Here is a 14,627-nt window from a genome sequence, read left to right as displayed (position 1 = left end):
TGGGTTAGTGTTCGATCTACAGCCCTACTCTTATGCCACAGACAAGGCTAGGATAGCCTTTGTGATTGAGTTGCTGCGTGGTCGAGCGCTGGAGTGGGCTTCAGCCGTTTGGGAACGACAAGACCCCTGCATGGCTTCATACCAGGGGTTCACGGCCGAGATGAGGAAGCTCTTCGACCATTCCGTCCGAGGGAGGGACGCAGCTAGGCGCCTGTTTTCGCTCCACCAAGGAACTTCGCAGCGTGGCCGACTTCGTGATCGAGTTCAAGACGTTGGCTGTGGAGAGTGGGTGGAATGAGGAGTCTCTGCAAGCGGCCTTTTACCAGGGTCTGTCGGAGCAGCTCAAGGATGAGCTGATCTCCTATCCGGAGCCTAGTGACCTGGACAGCTTGGTAGCCTTGTCTATTCGGGTGGATAATCGAGTCCGAGAGCCGAAGGAGGGAGAAGCAATGGGGTCCGTCCAGTCGATCAGCTTCTCAGTTCCCAGTCGGGTCGGGTGGTGGACCAGAACATGTCGATCATTCTCCACCACAAAGGATTAGTGGAGAGGTCCTCTCTCCCGATTCTGAACCCATGCAAGTGGGGCGGCACGGGTTAACCAAGGAGGAGCGTCAACATAGACGTAAGACCAACTGCTGCCTCTACTGTGGTAGCTCGGGACATTACATCTCCACTTGTTCCCGGCGGTCGTCAAACTGCCCGGCTCGCTAAAGTTGGGAGGACTTTTAGCGAGCCAGTTTCAACCTCTCAGTACCTCTGTCAGACCCCGTTTCCCGGCTACCCTTGTGAACAGGAATCAGAGCTTAGCGATTAACGCTTTTATCGATTCAGGTGCCGATGGAAGCTTTCTTGATGCCGAGTTGGTGGAACAGCTGGGGCTTTCCAAGGAGCAATTGCCGGAAGCCATTGAAGCGACCACTCTGAACGGCAGTAGTCTGGCACGTATCACGATGAGGACTGAACCGGTTAAGATGCTGTTGTCGGGAATCATTCGGAGATGATTTCATTCTTCATTCTGCCGTCTTCCCATGTTCCTCTGGTCCTTGGATACCCCTGGCTGAAGGAACACAATCCCACGTTCGATTGGGTGACGGGCAAGGTAACGAGTTGGAGCCTTGATTGTCATGCTAACTGTCTCAAGACTGCCTGTCCCCATTCGGTTCCCAGTCAGGTGATTGAGGCTAAACCCCCAGATTTGTCCCTGGTTCCCGAGACATATCACGATTTGGGGGAAGTGTTCAGTAAGCAGAAGGCTCTGTCACTCCCTCCCCACCGACCATATGATTGTGCCATCAACCTGTTCCCTGGAGCTGTCTACCCCAAGGGAAGGTTATACAGTATCTCCCGCCCTGAACGTGAGGCTTTGGAGACCTACATCAAGGAGTCCCTAGCTGCTGGTCTCGTTTCGTCCTCGTCATCACCCCTGGGGGCAGGATTCTTCTTTGTGGGTAAGAAGGATGGCTCTCTTCGACCGTGTATTGATTATCGGGGGTTGAATGACATCACGGTCAAGAACAAGTATCCCCTGCCCTTGATGAGTTCTGCCTTCGACTCCTTACAGGGTGCTACGGTGTTCACCAAGCTAGACCTACGCAATGCGTATCACATGGTCCGGATCAGAGAGGGAGACGAGTGGTTGACGGGTTTCAATACACCGATGGGTCACTCAGTATCAGGTGATGCCGTTTGGACTGACCAATGCTCCAGCGGTATTCCAGAGTATGGTGAACGACGTCCTGAGAGATATGATCGGTCTCTTTGTGTTTGTTTACCTGGATGACATTCTGATCTTCTCGAAGGAACCTTCCGACCACGTCCAGCATGTCCGGCAGGTTCTGCAGCGATTGTTGGAGAATCGCCTGTTCGTGAAGGCCGAGAAGTGCGAGTTTCACGCCCACACGACATCCTTTCTCGGGTACATCATCTCCAGGGGAGAGATTAGGATGGACCAGGAGAAGGTTAGAGCGGTTCTGGAATGGGCCCAGCCCGGTACGAGATTGCAGCTCCAGAGATTTTTGGGGTTTGCGAATTTCTACCGCAGATTCATCCGGGATTACAGCCGTGTGGCCGCTCCGTTAACTGCCTTGACTTCCAGTATCAGGAGCTTCAAGTGGAATCCGGAGGCGGATCGAGCGTTTCTGGATTTGAAGAGGCGATTCACCAACGCACCGATTCTCTCTCAACCGGACACGGCCCGTCAGTTCGTCGTTGAAGTGGACGCGTCTGATGTGGGAGTTGGCGCCATCCTGTCGCAGCGATGCTCCACGGACAGTAAACTCCATCCCTGCGCCTACTACTCGTCGCCTTTCGCCTGCGGAGAGGAATTACGATGTGGGTAACCGGGAGCTTCTCGCGGTGAAACTTGCCTTGGAGGAGTGGCGCCACTGGTTGGAGGGGCGGAGCAACCGTTTATTGTCTGGACTGACCACAAGAATCTTGCTTACGTGCAATCGGCTAGACGTCTCAACTCCCGGCCAGGCAAGGTGGTCGTTGTTTTTCGGACGATTCAATTTTTTCCCTGACGTTCCGACCTGGATCTAAGAACGGCAAGGCGGACGCCTTGTCTCGGATGTTCTCCAAGACGGAGGAGGGTGGGTCCAAGACCGAGACAATTCTCCCCCGGAACTGCGTCGTGGGAGCTGTTAGGTGGAAGATTGAGGAGGAGGTGATGGCGGCTCTTCGGACGCAGCCCGGTCCCGTAACGGTCCACCCGGTCGGTTGTTTGTGCCTGAGTCGGTTCGTCCGCGGTCCTCAAATGGTCCCACGCCAGCAAGATGGCTTGTCACCCTGGCGTGGCTCGGACGATGGCGTTTCTTCGCAGACGCTTTTGGTGGCCTGCCATGGCCGAGGATACTCGGGGTTATGTTGCTGCCTGTCCAGTGTGTGCGCAGAATAAGGGTACCAATCGGCCCAGCTCTGGACTACTTCACCCCCTTCCTATTCCCCGCGACCATGGTCGCATCTGGCCCTGGACTTTGTCACTGGGTTGCCCGCTTCTGAGGGGAACACGGTCGTTCTGACTATCGTGGACAGATTCAGCAAGTTCGCCCACTTTGTGCCAATTGCCAAGCTTCCCTCTGCCTCGGAGACGTCCGAGATCCTGGTTAGGGGAGGTTTTCAGGGTCCACGGGTTGCCCAGTGATCTCGTTTCCCGACCGTGGCCCTCAGTTTACCTCTGCTGTCTGGAAGTCCTTCTGTTTGGCCATTGGAGCTACAGTCAGTCTCACATCTGGTTTTCACCCCCAATCCAATGGTCAGGCGGAGAGAGCCAACCAGAAGATGGAATCCACGCTACGCTGCCTGGCCTCTTCCAACCCCACCTCCTGGGTCTCTCAGTTGCCTTGGGTTGAGTATGCCCACAATACTCTCCCTACATCTGCCACTGGGATGTCTCCCTTCCAGTGCCTGTATGGCTACCAACCTCCCTTGTTCCCTTCTCAGGAGAAGGAGCTCTCAGTGCCTTCTGTTCAGGCCCATATTCGTCGTTGCCACCGGACCTGGCATCGGGCCAGAAAGGCACTCCTTAGAGTTTCAGACCGGTATCAGCTCCAGGCGAATCGTCGCCGGATCCCCGCTCCCACCTACACCATCGGAGATAGGGTCTGGTTGGCCACACGGGATCTTCCTTTACGGACTGAGTCTAGGAAGTTGTTACCGAAGTTCATTGGTCCGTTTGTGGTGGAGAAGGTGATCAACCCGGTGGCAGTTCGACTCAAACTCCCGAGGACGCTCAGAGTCCATCCCACCTTTCATGTCTCCTGCCTCAAGCCTGTTTTCCTCAGTCCTCTGTTGCCTCCTCCGCCTCCTCCTCCTCCTCCTCGGATGATCGGAGGTGGTCCTGCCTACACGGTGCGACGCATCATGGATTCCAGACGGCGGGGCCGGGGTTTCCAGTATCTTGTGGACTGGGAGGGGTATGGTCCTGAAGAGAGGAGTTGGATTCCGCGGCGACAGATCCTAGATGCTGACCTCATCCGTGACTTCTACCGCCTCCATCCTGGCGCTCCGGGAGTCCGCCCGGTGGCGTCGGTCGGAGGGGGTACTGTAACGATCCCGGCAGTCTGAGTCGGGTCCTGTCTGTGGACTAGTTTTTTCTGCTCGGGATCTCCAGTTTCCCGAGGGTTCTGGAACGCTCCGGGGAGCTCTCTTGATTTCCGCACCTGCATCCCATCAGCAATCTGCACACCTGGTCCTGATCATCACCCTTCTTAGGCTCTGGCCTAACATCCATTCCCTGCCGGATCGTTAGCCATGAACAGTAGGTTTACCAGAGTATCAGTCTTAGAGCTTCTAGCGTTAGTTTTGTTGTTTTGCACCTTGTTGGTTTATTGTTTACTTACCTCCGTTTTGTTCCATCTGCAGTCACTGTTCCGGAACCTTCATCCAACCTCTGCCTGGTGGTCGGCGGCTGCCGAGCCATGATCGGATCAACCACTGCACCCCCAACAACTAATCAACGCCGCCCGCTCTGTTCCCTGGATTATTCAGCATCACTCTTGAATTTGTAAATAAACACTCACCTTCGTTTCAACTTACCTTGTCCTGGTCTGCTTCTGGGTTCTGGCTTTGTAACTCGTGACACAAAGGTAACTGAACTAAATGACTATCGCCCCGTAGCACTCACTTATGTCATCATGAAGTGCTTTGAGAGACTAGTCAAGGATCATATCACCTCTACCTTACCTGCCACCCTAGACCCGCTTCAATTTGCTTACCGCCCCAATAGATCCACAGACGATGCAATCGCCATCACACTGCACACTGCCCTATCCCATCTGGACAAGAGGAATACATATGTAATCCATATGCTGTTCATTGAATATAGCTCAGCCTTCAACACCATAGTACCCTCCAAGCTCATAATTAAGCTCGAGGCCCTGGGTCTGAACCCCGCCCTGTGCAACTGGGTCCTGGACTTCCTGACAGGCCGCCCCCAGGTGGTGAAGGTAGGAAACAACACCTCCACTTCGCTGATCCTCAACACTGGTGCCCCACAAGGGTGCGTGCTCAGCCCCCTCCTGTACTCCCTGTTCACCCATGACTGCGTGGCCAAGCACGCCTCCAACTCAATCATCAAGTTTGCAGACGACACAACAGTAGTTGGCTTGATTACCAACAATGACGACACAGCCTACAGGGAGGAGGTGAGGGCTCTGGGAGTGTGGTGCCAGGAAAATAACCTCTCTGTAGGCTGTGGAGGCTGAAGAAATTTGGCTTCGCACCTAAAACCCTCACAAACTTTTACAGATGCACAATTGAGAGCATCCTGTCGGGCTGTATCCCCGCCTGGGATGGCAACTGCACCGCAACCACAGGGCTCTCCAGAGGGTGGTGCAGTCTGCCCAACGCATCACCGTGGGCAAACTACCAGCCCTCCAGGACACCAACTGCACCCGATGTCACAGGAAGGCCAAAAAGATAATCAAGGACAACAACCACCCGAGCCACTGCCTGTTCACCCCGCTATCATCCAGAAGGCGAGGTCAGTACAGGTGCATCAAAGCTGGGACCGAGAGACAGAAAAACAGCTTATATCTCAAGGCCATCAGACTGTTAAACAGCCTTCACTAGCACATTAGAGGCCGCTGCCTACAGTCGTGGTCAAACGTTTTGAGAATGACACAAATACTAATTTTCACAAAGTCTGCTGCCTCAGTTTTGATGATGGCAATTTGCATATACTCCAGAATGTCATGAAGAGTGATCAGATGAATTGCAAAGTCCCTCTTTGCCATGAAAATGAACTTAATCCCCCAAAAACATTTCCACTGCATTTCAGCCCTGCCACAAAAGGACCAGCTGACATCATGTCAGTGATTCTCTCGTTAACACAGATGAGAGTGTTGACGAGGACAAGGCTGGAGATCACTCTGTCATGCTTATTGAGTTAGAATAACAGACTGGAAGCTTTAAAAGGAGGGTGGTGCTTGAAATCATTGTTCTTCCTCTGTTAACCATGGTTACCTGCAAGGAAACACGTGCCGTCATCATTGCTTTGCACAAAAAGGGCTTCACAGGCAAGGATATTGCTGCTAGTAAGATTGCACCTAAATCAACCATTTATCGGATCATCAAGAACTTCAAGGAGAGAGGTTCAATTGTTGTGAAGAAGGCGTCAGGGCGCCCAAGAAAGTCCAGCAAGCACCAGGACCGTCTCCTAAAGTTGATTCAGCTGCGGGATCTGGGCACCACCAGTGCAGAGCTTGCTCACTCACAATTTTGCCTAAGAACACAGCCATGAATAAAGAATGGTACCAACACATCCTCCGAGAGAAACTTCTCCCAACCATCCAAGAACAGTTTGGTGACGACCAATGCCTTTTCCAGCATGATGGAGCACCTTGCCATAAGGCAAAAGTGATAACTAAGTGGCTCGGGGAACAAAACATCAACATTTTGGGTCCATGGCCAGGAAACTCCCAAGACATTAATCCCATTGAGAACTTGTGGTCGATCCTCAAGAGGCGGGTGGACAAACAAAAACCCACAAATTCTGACAAACTCCAAGCATTGATTATGCAAGAATGGGCTGCCATCAGTCAGGATGTGGCCCAGAAGTTAATTGACAGCATGCCAGGGCGGATTACAGAGGTCTTGAAAAAGAAGTTTCAACACTGCAAATATTGACTCTTTGCATAAACTTAATGTAATTGTCAATAGAAGCCTTTGACACTTATGGAATGATTGTAATTATACTTCAGTATACCATACTAACATCTGACAAAAATATCTCATAACATTGAAGCAACTTTGTGAAGACCAATACTTGTGTCATTCGCAAAACTTTTGACCACGACTGTATATCCATAGATTAGAAATCACTGGCCACTTTAATAAATGGAACACTAGCCACTTTAATAATGTTTACATATCTTGCATTACTCGTCTCATATGTATATACTGTATTCTATACTATTCTACTGTATCTTAGTCTATGCCACTCTGACATTGCTCGTCCATATATTCATTTATATATTCTTAATTCCGTTGCTTTACTTAGATTTGTGTGTATTGGGTATATGTTGTGAAATTGTTAAATATTACTTGTTAGATATACTGTACTGTCGGAGCTAGAAACACAAGCATTTCACTACACCCGCAATAACATCTGCTAAACACGTGTATGTGACCAATAAAATTTTATTTTATTTTATTTGTAGCCAGTGTGGTGCCCATTCCCCTTAACAAGAGGCATTCGTTTCACATGATCTGTTTGTAAAAAATATAGTACATACTAAAGTAACATTTTCCATCCTAAACAAAGTCTGTTTTAAAAAAAATGTTTTGTTCAATACCCTCATAAAACAATACAATGATAATGTAATGATGACATTGGATCCTAGTGTTGACATGAGCTTGTATGTGGTTGAGTTTTATGATTCCCTGGCGGACCTCATTCAGTTTGCTGTCTTTGGTTTGATAAAAACAGACTTTGAAAGTCCCTGTAGTCCCTTGAATTCTCTCTGTTCTAGGCAGAAATAGGGAATAGGTACGAAGACCACACCACATCAGAAACATCTTTAGGCTTCTGATGAGGATCCAACAGTTACAAAATGATCTGTACAGTACAGTTCCCCTAATGTTATGCAATGACAATCAGTTATTTTCATTACCGACCAACCAAATGACACCCCCAACATTCTTTCCTGGTGTCATCTAAGCATTGAAAATGATTTCCCCCTCTATTTTGTATTCTCTCAAGATGGGACCGGGTGAAATTGTTCATGACATGGTTTTGTTTGACGTTCATTGGAGTGTGTGGTGGTAACAACAGTTGCTTTCTCAGCACTTGAATTGTGGCAGAGGGGAGGAAGCTGTTATTTCAGCCGTTCTTCTGTCCTCGCTGCCGGCACAGACAACGTGTTGAGAGAGTGACAGGCCAGGCACCTTGGCAACGGAAACCATGCTCTCTGCGTGTTCATACTCACACACAACATACAGTATACACACACAAGCTTGCATACACATAAAACACACACACGCGTGCATATGCATGCAATAGAACACACATGTACTTCATTCATTCATACACACACACACACACACACACACACACACACACACACACACATACACATACACATACACATACACATACACATACACATACACACAGGTAACTGCCCAAATAAAGGAAACACCAACATAAAGTGTCTTAATAGGGTGTTGGGCCACTACAAGCCAGAAAAGCTTCAATATACATTGGCATAGATTCTACAAGTGTCTGGAACTCTATTGGAGGGATGTGATATCATTCTTCCATGACAAACTCCATCATTTGGTGTTTTGTTGATGGTGGTGGAAAACGCTGTCTCAGGCGTCGCTCCAGAATCTTCCATAAGTGTTCAATTGGGTTAAGATCTGGTGGCTGAGACAGCCATGGCATATGGTTTACATCAAACCATTCAGTCACCACTCGTGCCCTGTGGATGGGAGCATTGTCATCCTATGGGGGCATAGCCATTGTAGCCAAAAGAATGGCCTGCCCAGTATTTTTATACATGACCCTAAGCATGATGGGATGTTAATTGCTTAATTAACTCAGGAATCACACCTGGGTGGAAGCACTTGCTTTCAATATATCTTAATAATATAATATGCCATTTAGCAGACGCTTTTATCCAAAGCGACTTACAGTCATGTGTGCATACATTTTTACGTATGGGTTGTCCTTGTATCCCTCATTTACTCAAGTGTTTCCATTATTTTGGCAGTTACCTGTAAATTCTCAATTCGCTGCCCAAGACACAGTCAGTTTAGCCAATAATCGTGCTCATACCCTGATTCTTCACAGTACACGTGCAGTAGCCCAGACACATGCTACCTGATTCTCAGAACATACTTCTCTGCACTGCTAAGTATCAGACAAGGACAAAGCCAATGAAGGAATGCATGTTATGAAAGAGGGGGTGCTGGGACCTGCCTGTCTGCCGAGAGGGTAGAGGGACTGCCAACCCCCTAAGCACTTTAAGATGCACTTAATTCATTCCTTACAATGGAAACACCATGCAGGAGACAGTGAGCACTGAACAGTTCAGACCCAGACCATATAGGCAGAAAGTGATTGGTATAAAATAAGGTGATTGGTGAATTTACTGGCTTCTGATTGGTGGATTAAGAGGGCTCTGATAGCTGTGGGCCTGTGGGCCAATCATCACCTGTCATAGAGTTGATTCTGTACTGAATCCAATCCCCATGCAGACTCGAACCTGAACCTGAGGCACAGTCTAATTTAGATGTCTCTGTGTTCGTGCTCTCTGATCATGACACTACTACAGTACTCCTGTGGAGAATGCTCCTGTGGAGAAGACTTAATGTCCAGTCTAGTGTAATGTCCAACCCTGGCCTACTGTACACTGTGCTTCAGTTCTTCAGTGTACGTGGTAGAGAGCCCTCTAGTGGTAGAGAGGGTTAGACAGGAGATCAACACTACCAGAGTTAGTACAGGTACACTATATATATATATATATACAGAAGTATGTGGACACCCCTTCAAATTAGTGGATTCGGCTATTTCAGCCACACCCGTTGCCGACAGGTGTATAAAATCGAGCACACAGCTATGCAATCGCTATACACAAACATTGGCAGTAGAATGGCCTTACTGAAGTACTCAGTGACTTTCAACGTTGCACCGTCATAGGATGCCACCTTTCCAACAAGTCAGTTCATCAAATTTCTGCCCTGTTAAAGCTGCCCGGTCAACTGTAAGTGCTGTTATTGTGAAGTGGAAATGTCTAGGAGCAACAACGGCTCAGCCGCAAAGTGGTAGGCCACACAAGCTCACAGAACGGAACCGGCGAGTGCTGAAGTGCGTAGCACGTTAAAATTGTCTGTCCTCGGTTGCAACACTCACTACCGAGTTCCAAACTGCGTCTGGAAGCAACGTCAGCACAAGAACTGTACATCGGGAGCTTCATGAAATGGGTTTCCATGGCCGAGCAGCCACACACAAGCCTAAGGTCACCATGCGCAATGCCAAGCATCGGCTGGAGTGGTGTAAAGCTCGCCGCCATTGGACTCTGGAGCAGTGGAAACACATTCTCTGGAGCGATGAATCACGCTTCACCATTTGGCAGTCCGACGGACAAATCTGGGTTTGTCAGATGCCAGGAGAACTCTACCTGCCCCAATGTATTGTGCCAACTGTAAAGTTTGGTGGAGGAGGAATAATGGTCTGGGGCTGTTTTTCATGGTTTGGGCTAGGCCCCTTAGTTCCAGTTAAGGGAAATCTTAACGCTAAGGCATACAATGAGATTCTAGATTATTCTATACTTCCAACTTTGTGGCAACCGTTTGGGGAAGGCCCTTTCCTGTTTCAGCATGACAATGCCCCCATGCACAAAGTGAGGTCCATACAGAAATGGTTTGTCGAGATCGGTGTGGAGGAACTTGACTGGCCGGCACAAAGCCCTGACCTCAACCCCATCGATCACCTTTGGGATTAATTGAAACGCCGACTGCGATCCAGGCCTAATCGCACAACATCAGTGCCTGACCTCACTAATGCTCTTGTGGCTGAATGGAAGCCCCGCAGCAATGTTCCAACATTTAGTGGAAAGTCTTCCCAGAAGAGTGGAGGCTGTTATAGCAGCAAAGGGGGGACCAACTCCATATTAACCTTTTAAGGATCGGACCCTTTTTTTCAATTTTCGCCTAAAATGACATACCCAAATCTAACTGCCTGTAGCTCAGGAGCTGAAGCAAGGATATGCATATTCTTGATACCATTTGAAAGGAAACACTTTACATTTTGTGGAAATGTGAAATTAATGAAGGAGAATACAACACATTAGATCTGGTAAAAGATAATACATCTTTGAAATGCAAGAGAAGGCCACAATATAATATTTCAGTTTAGGCGCAATTTAGATTTTGACCACTAGATGGCAGCAGTGGGTGTGTGCAAAGTTTCAGATTGGTCCAGTGAAGCATTGCAATACTGCCCAAATGTGCTGAATTGATCAATTGATACATTTAAGTACATAACTACAGAGAACAAACAAAAATGATATGGTAATACAAAATGTAAGTTTACACACTCCCAGGAATGTCATACATGATGGATCATTAGCTTATACACTAACTTTCACACATCTAGATGGCCGGGCAGGGTGGGTGTGGAGCCAGAGACAGCAGGGGTTCAAACTGTAGAACTCAGTTCCTACATTTAAATATAACAATTTATTTTATCAAACAAAACTATGCTACATTTTATCTCTGGGACCCTTAGGATGACAAATCAGAGCAAGATTACTGAATGTAAGTACATTATTTACCTTCAGAGGTGAATGTATCAAACCAGTTGCTGTGATATGTTTTTTGTTGTTGCGCGCTCTCCTCAAACAATAGCATGGTGTTTTTTTACTGTAATAGCTACTGTAAATTGGACAGTGCAGTTAGATTAACAATAATTTAAGCTTTCTGCCCATATAAGACATGTCTATGTCCTGGAAAGTTTGCTGTTACTTACAACAGTCATGCTAATCACATTAGCGCACGTTAGCTCAACCGTCCCATATACGGGAAGCCGATCCCGTAGAGGTTAATGCCCATGATTTGGGAATTAGATGTTCGACGAGCAGGTGTCCACATACTTTTGGTCATGTAGTGTATGACCCTACCTCCAGGGTCAGATTTGTTTTAAAATCTTTGTGATTAAGATGTTTTATGGGTCAGTTGTCAAAGGGCAGTAACATCATTGTGAGATACGTAGTTTATTTGACCATTTTAGGGGAGAATCTGCCCACAGGAGATTAGGGAGGAGGAGGAGGAGGAAGAGAAAGACGTCCTTCAGAGGACACTGTGCAGTAGTGCTGTAAGACTGAACCATCTCCTTCAGCACCTCTGCACTCGTGGCCAAATCCTTGAAAGGGGAACGCTCACAGAGAGCACGTTCGTATCTTTACTTCAAACATTATCCTGAATAAATGAATAATGAACATTCCTCTCTGATTGTGCTTTACGTTATCCTGAATAAATGAATAATGAACGTTCCTCTCTGATTATGCTTTCTCCTTTTAAGGATAATATATTGACAATGTTTGGGATTATAGCATCACAATTTCACTGCAAGGACTTGTCTTTACATTGTGTATCTGTGCTAACTATTAGAACTTTAGCAACCAGGAAATGGTGGAGTGATTTCTGCATAGTGCAACTTTAAGCTAAAACTTCTTTATTATAAAGAACTCTAGTCACTCCACTATGTCTTCCTGTGTTTCAAAACACAAGGAGAAGAAAACACGAGGTGATCTGGCCCATCTGGTCCATCAAAGTGATGACTCACTTCTCTACTGGCGTCATGGCATTCACATCATTGGAGAAGTACTAGATTATCAGATTTGAGCTACACCCGATGTCCTTTCCCTTAGTCCTGAATCCCAAGCACATGCACAGCTGGTTGATAAATCTCCTTTTTGCATGACGTGCATGTAGTTCAGTGACTCGACTGTGTCGCAACTGGGACCCCTTAGTAAGACTTGATAGCACTGTTTTCTATCGGTGCTATGGATACTTAGAGACTATGCATTGGGGGAGAGCTGTTATTAAAGCCATTGTGGTTTTGGAAGCTAGCATAGCTAGCATATCATCTAGTGGAAGTCATTTTCTATGTCATCGGGGAGTCCATTGAATATACCATAAATCCTTATTTTCCCATCCACGCATGGGTTCACTTGTTTGAGGGTTCCATAAATTATCTAGACAAGAAGTTGACACACAATATTCGAGTCGTAAGAAGAAGAAGAAGAAGAAGAAGAAGAAGAAGAAGAAGTCCTGCATGTTGGGCAGGCATAGAGCCAGGATGTGATTAGCCATGGATAGAGGCTCTGAGCGGTGCTTCTAAAACTCATCCACTCTTAAGCATCAGCGCCGTCAAAGCAAGCAGGGGTGTTACACCACTCAATGTCACTTTGGGTAGGACAAGCAAAAATGGAGTGAGACACTTAAAGCTGCAATATGTAACTTTGTGGGCGACCCGACCAAATTCACATATAAATGTGTGTTATAGAGCTGTCTTTTCCTTTGAAAGCAAGTCTAAGAAGCTGTAGATCTGTTCTATGTGGCTATTTCTATGCTTCCCATTCTTATGTTTCGTTTTTGCGTCTTTTACTTTTCGGTTTTGTACAACAGCTTCAAACAGCTGAAAATACAATATATTTTTGGTTATGCAAAATACATTTCAACAGCAGTTTCGATGGTACAATGATTCTCTACACTATACTTGCTTGTTTTGTCACATAAACTGAAATTAGGCTAACTATTAGAACTTTAGCAACCAGGAAATGGTGGAGTGATTTCTGCATAGTGCAACTTTAAGCTAAAACTTATTTATTATAAAGAACTCTAGTCACTCCACTATGTCTTCCTGTGTTTCAAAACACAAGGAGAAGAAAACACGAGGTGATCTGGCCCATCTGGTCCATCAAAGTGATGACTCACTTCTCTACTGGCGTCATGGCATTCACGTCATTGGAGAAGCTGGTTGATAAATCTCCTTTTTGCATGACGTGCATGTAGTTCAGTGACTCGACTGTGTCGCAACTGGGACCCCTTAGTAAGACTTGATAGCACTGTTTTCTATCGGTGCTATGGATACTTAGAGACTATGCATGGGGGAGAGCTGTTATTAAAGCCATTGTGGTTTTGGAAGCTAGCATAGCTTAGAAGAAGAAGAAGAAGAAGAAGAAGAAGAAGAAGAAGAAGAAGAAGAAGAAGAAGAAGAAGAAGAAGAAGAAGAAGAATTAGAGTTATCTTTATGTTTCCAGGGGGGTGGAATGAAACCACTGAAACATCCCAGAGGGGACATGGGTGTTCCATGCAAGGGTTTGGGTAGGGTTGAGGCTAGGGTTGAACAGGGATGTGGACATGAAGCTAGGGTTAGGGTTGAAGAGGGATGTGGACATGAAGGTACAGTAAGGTTACGGTTAGAGGTAGGGTTATGGTTAGCGGTAGGGTTAGAGGTAGGGTTATGGTTAGCAGGTAGGGTTATGGTTAGAGGTAGGGTTAGACTTGTGTACAGGGTTAGGGTTGGGTACATTATGTAAACACTATATTTTCTCCTTCCCTTCATCTCCTCTCTGTCAGTGGGTTGTCATGCCATGGTCTTTGATTGACAGCTGAGAGGAGTTCCCAACTTCCTGCCCTCCAAAGAGCAGAGGCTTATGGGAGCTGAGGAGAGAAGGCATCAACCGCCCCCTCTGTTTGCTCAACTCTGTCCTCTCGCTAAGCTTGACACGGGCCACACACTCAATGACAGCTGTATCATCATTCACGTTTTCAATGGAATAATATTTTTCTACAGACGGAAGAAAACAAAAGCATTTCTATCCCAGCAATAAGACATGTTATGTCCAAGAACACAAACAACGTTGGATTTTAATCACTGTAAGTCATTGTTACTTTAAATCATTGTAAGCCTCTACACTGAGCAAATAGCTTTCTTAAGTGTGACCTTAGCTGTGTGATAAGGTTACTTGTCACCCTGTATTTAAGTGAGCTACTGGCTGTGTCCAATGCTGGCAGACTGCCAATCGCAAAGATTACCTAAACGTCACCTTCATTCAGCATGGAGTGATCTGTGTGCCAAGAATGTTTGCACTGCAAATATACAGAGCAAACGTAAA

The sequence above is a fragment of the Coregonus clupeaformis genome, unplaced genomic scaffold, assembly GCF_020615455.1.
Source record: "Coregonus clupeaformis isolate EN_2021a unplaced genomic scaffold, ASM2061545v1 scaf0768, whole genome shotgun sequence".
Lineage (NCBI taxonomy): Eukaryota > Metazoa > Chordata > Actinopteri > Salmoniformes > Salmonidae > Coregonus > Coregonus clupeaformis.
Note: the sequence above shows the minus strand (reverse complement) of the source record.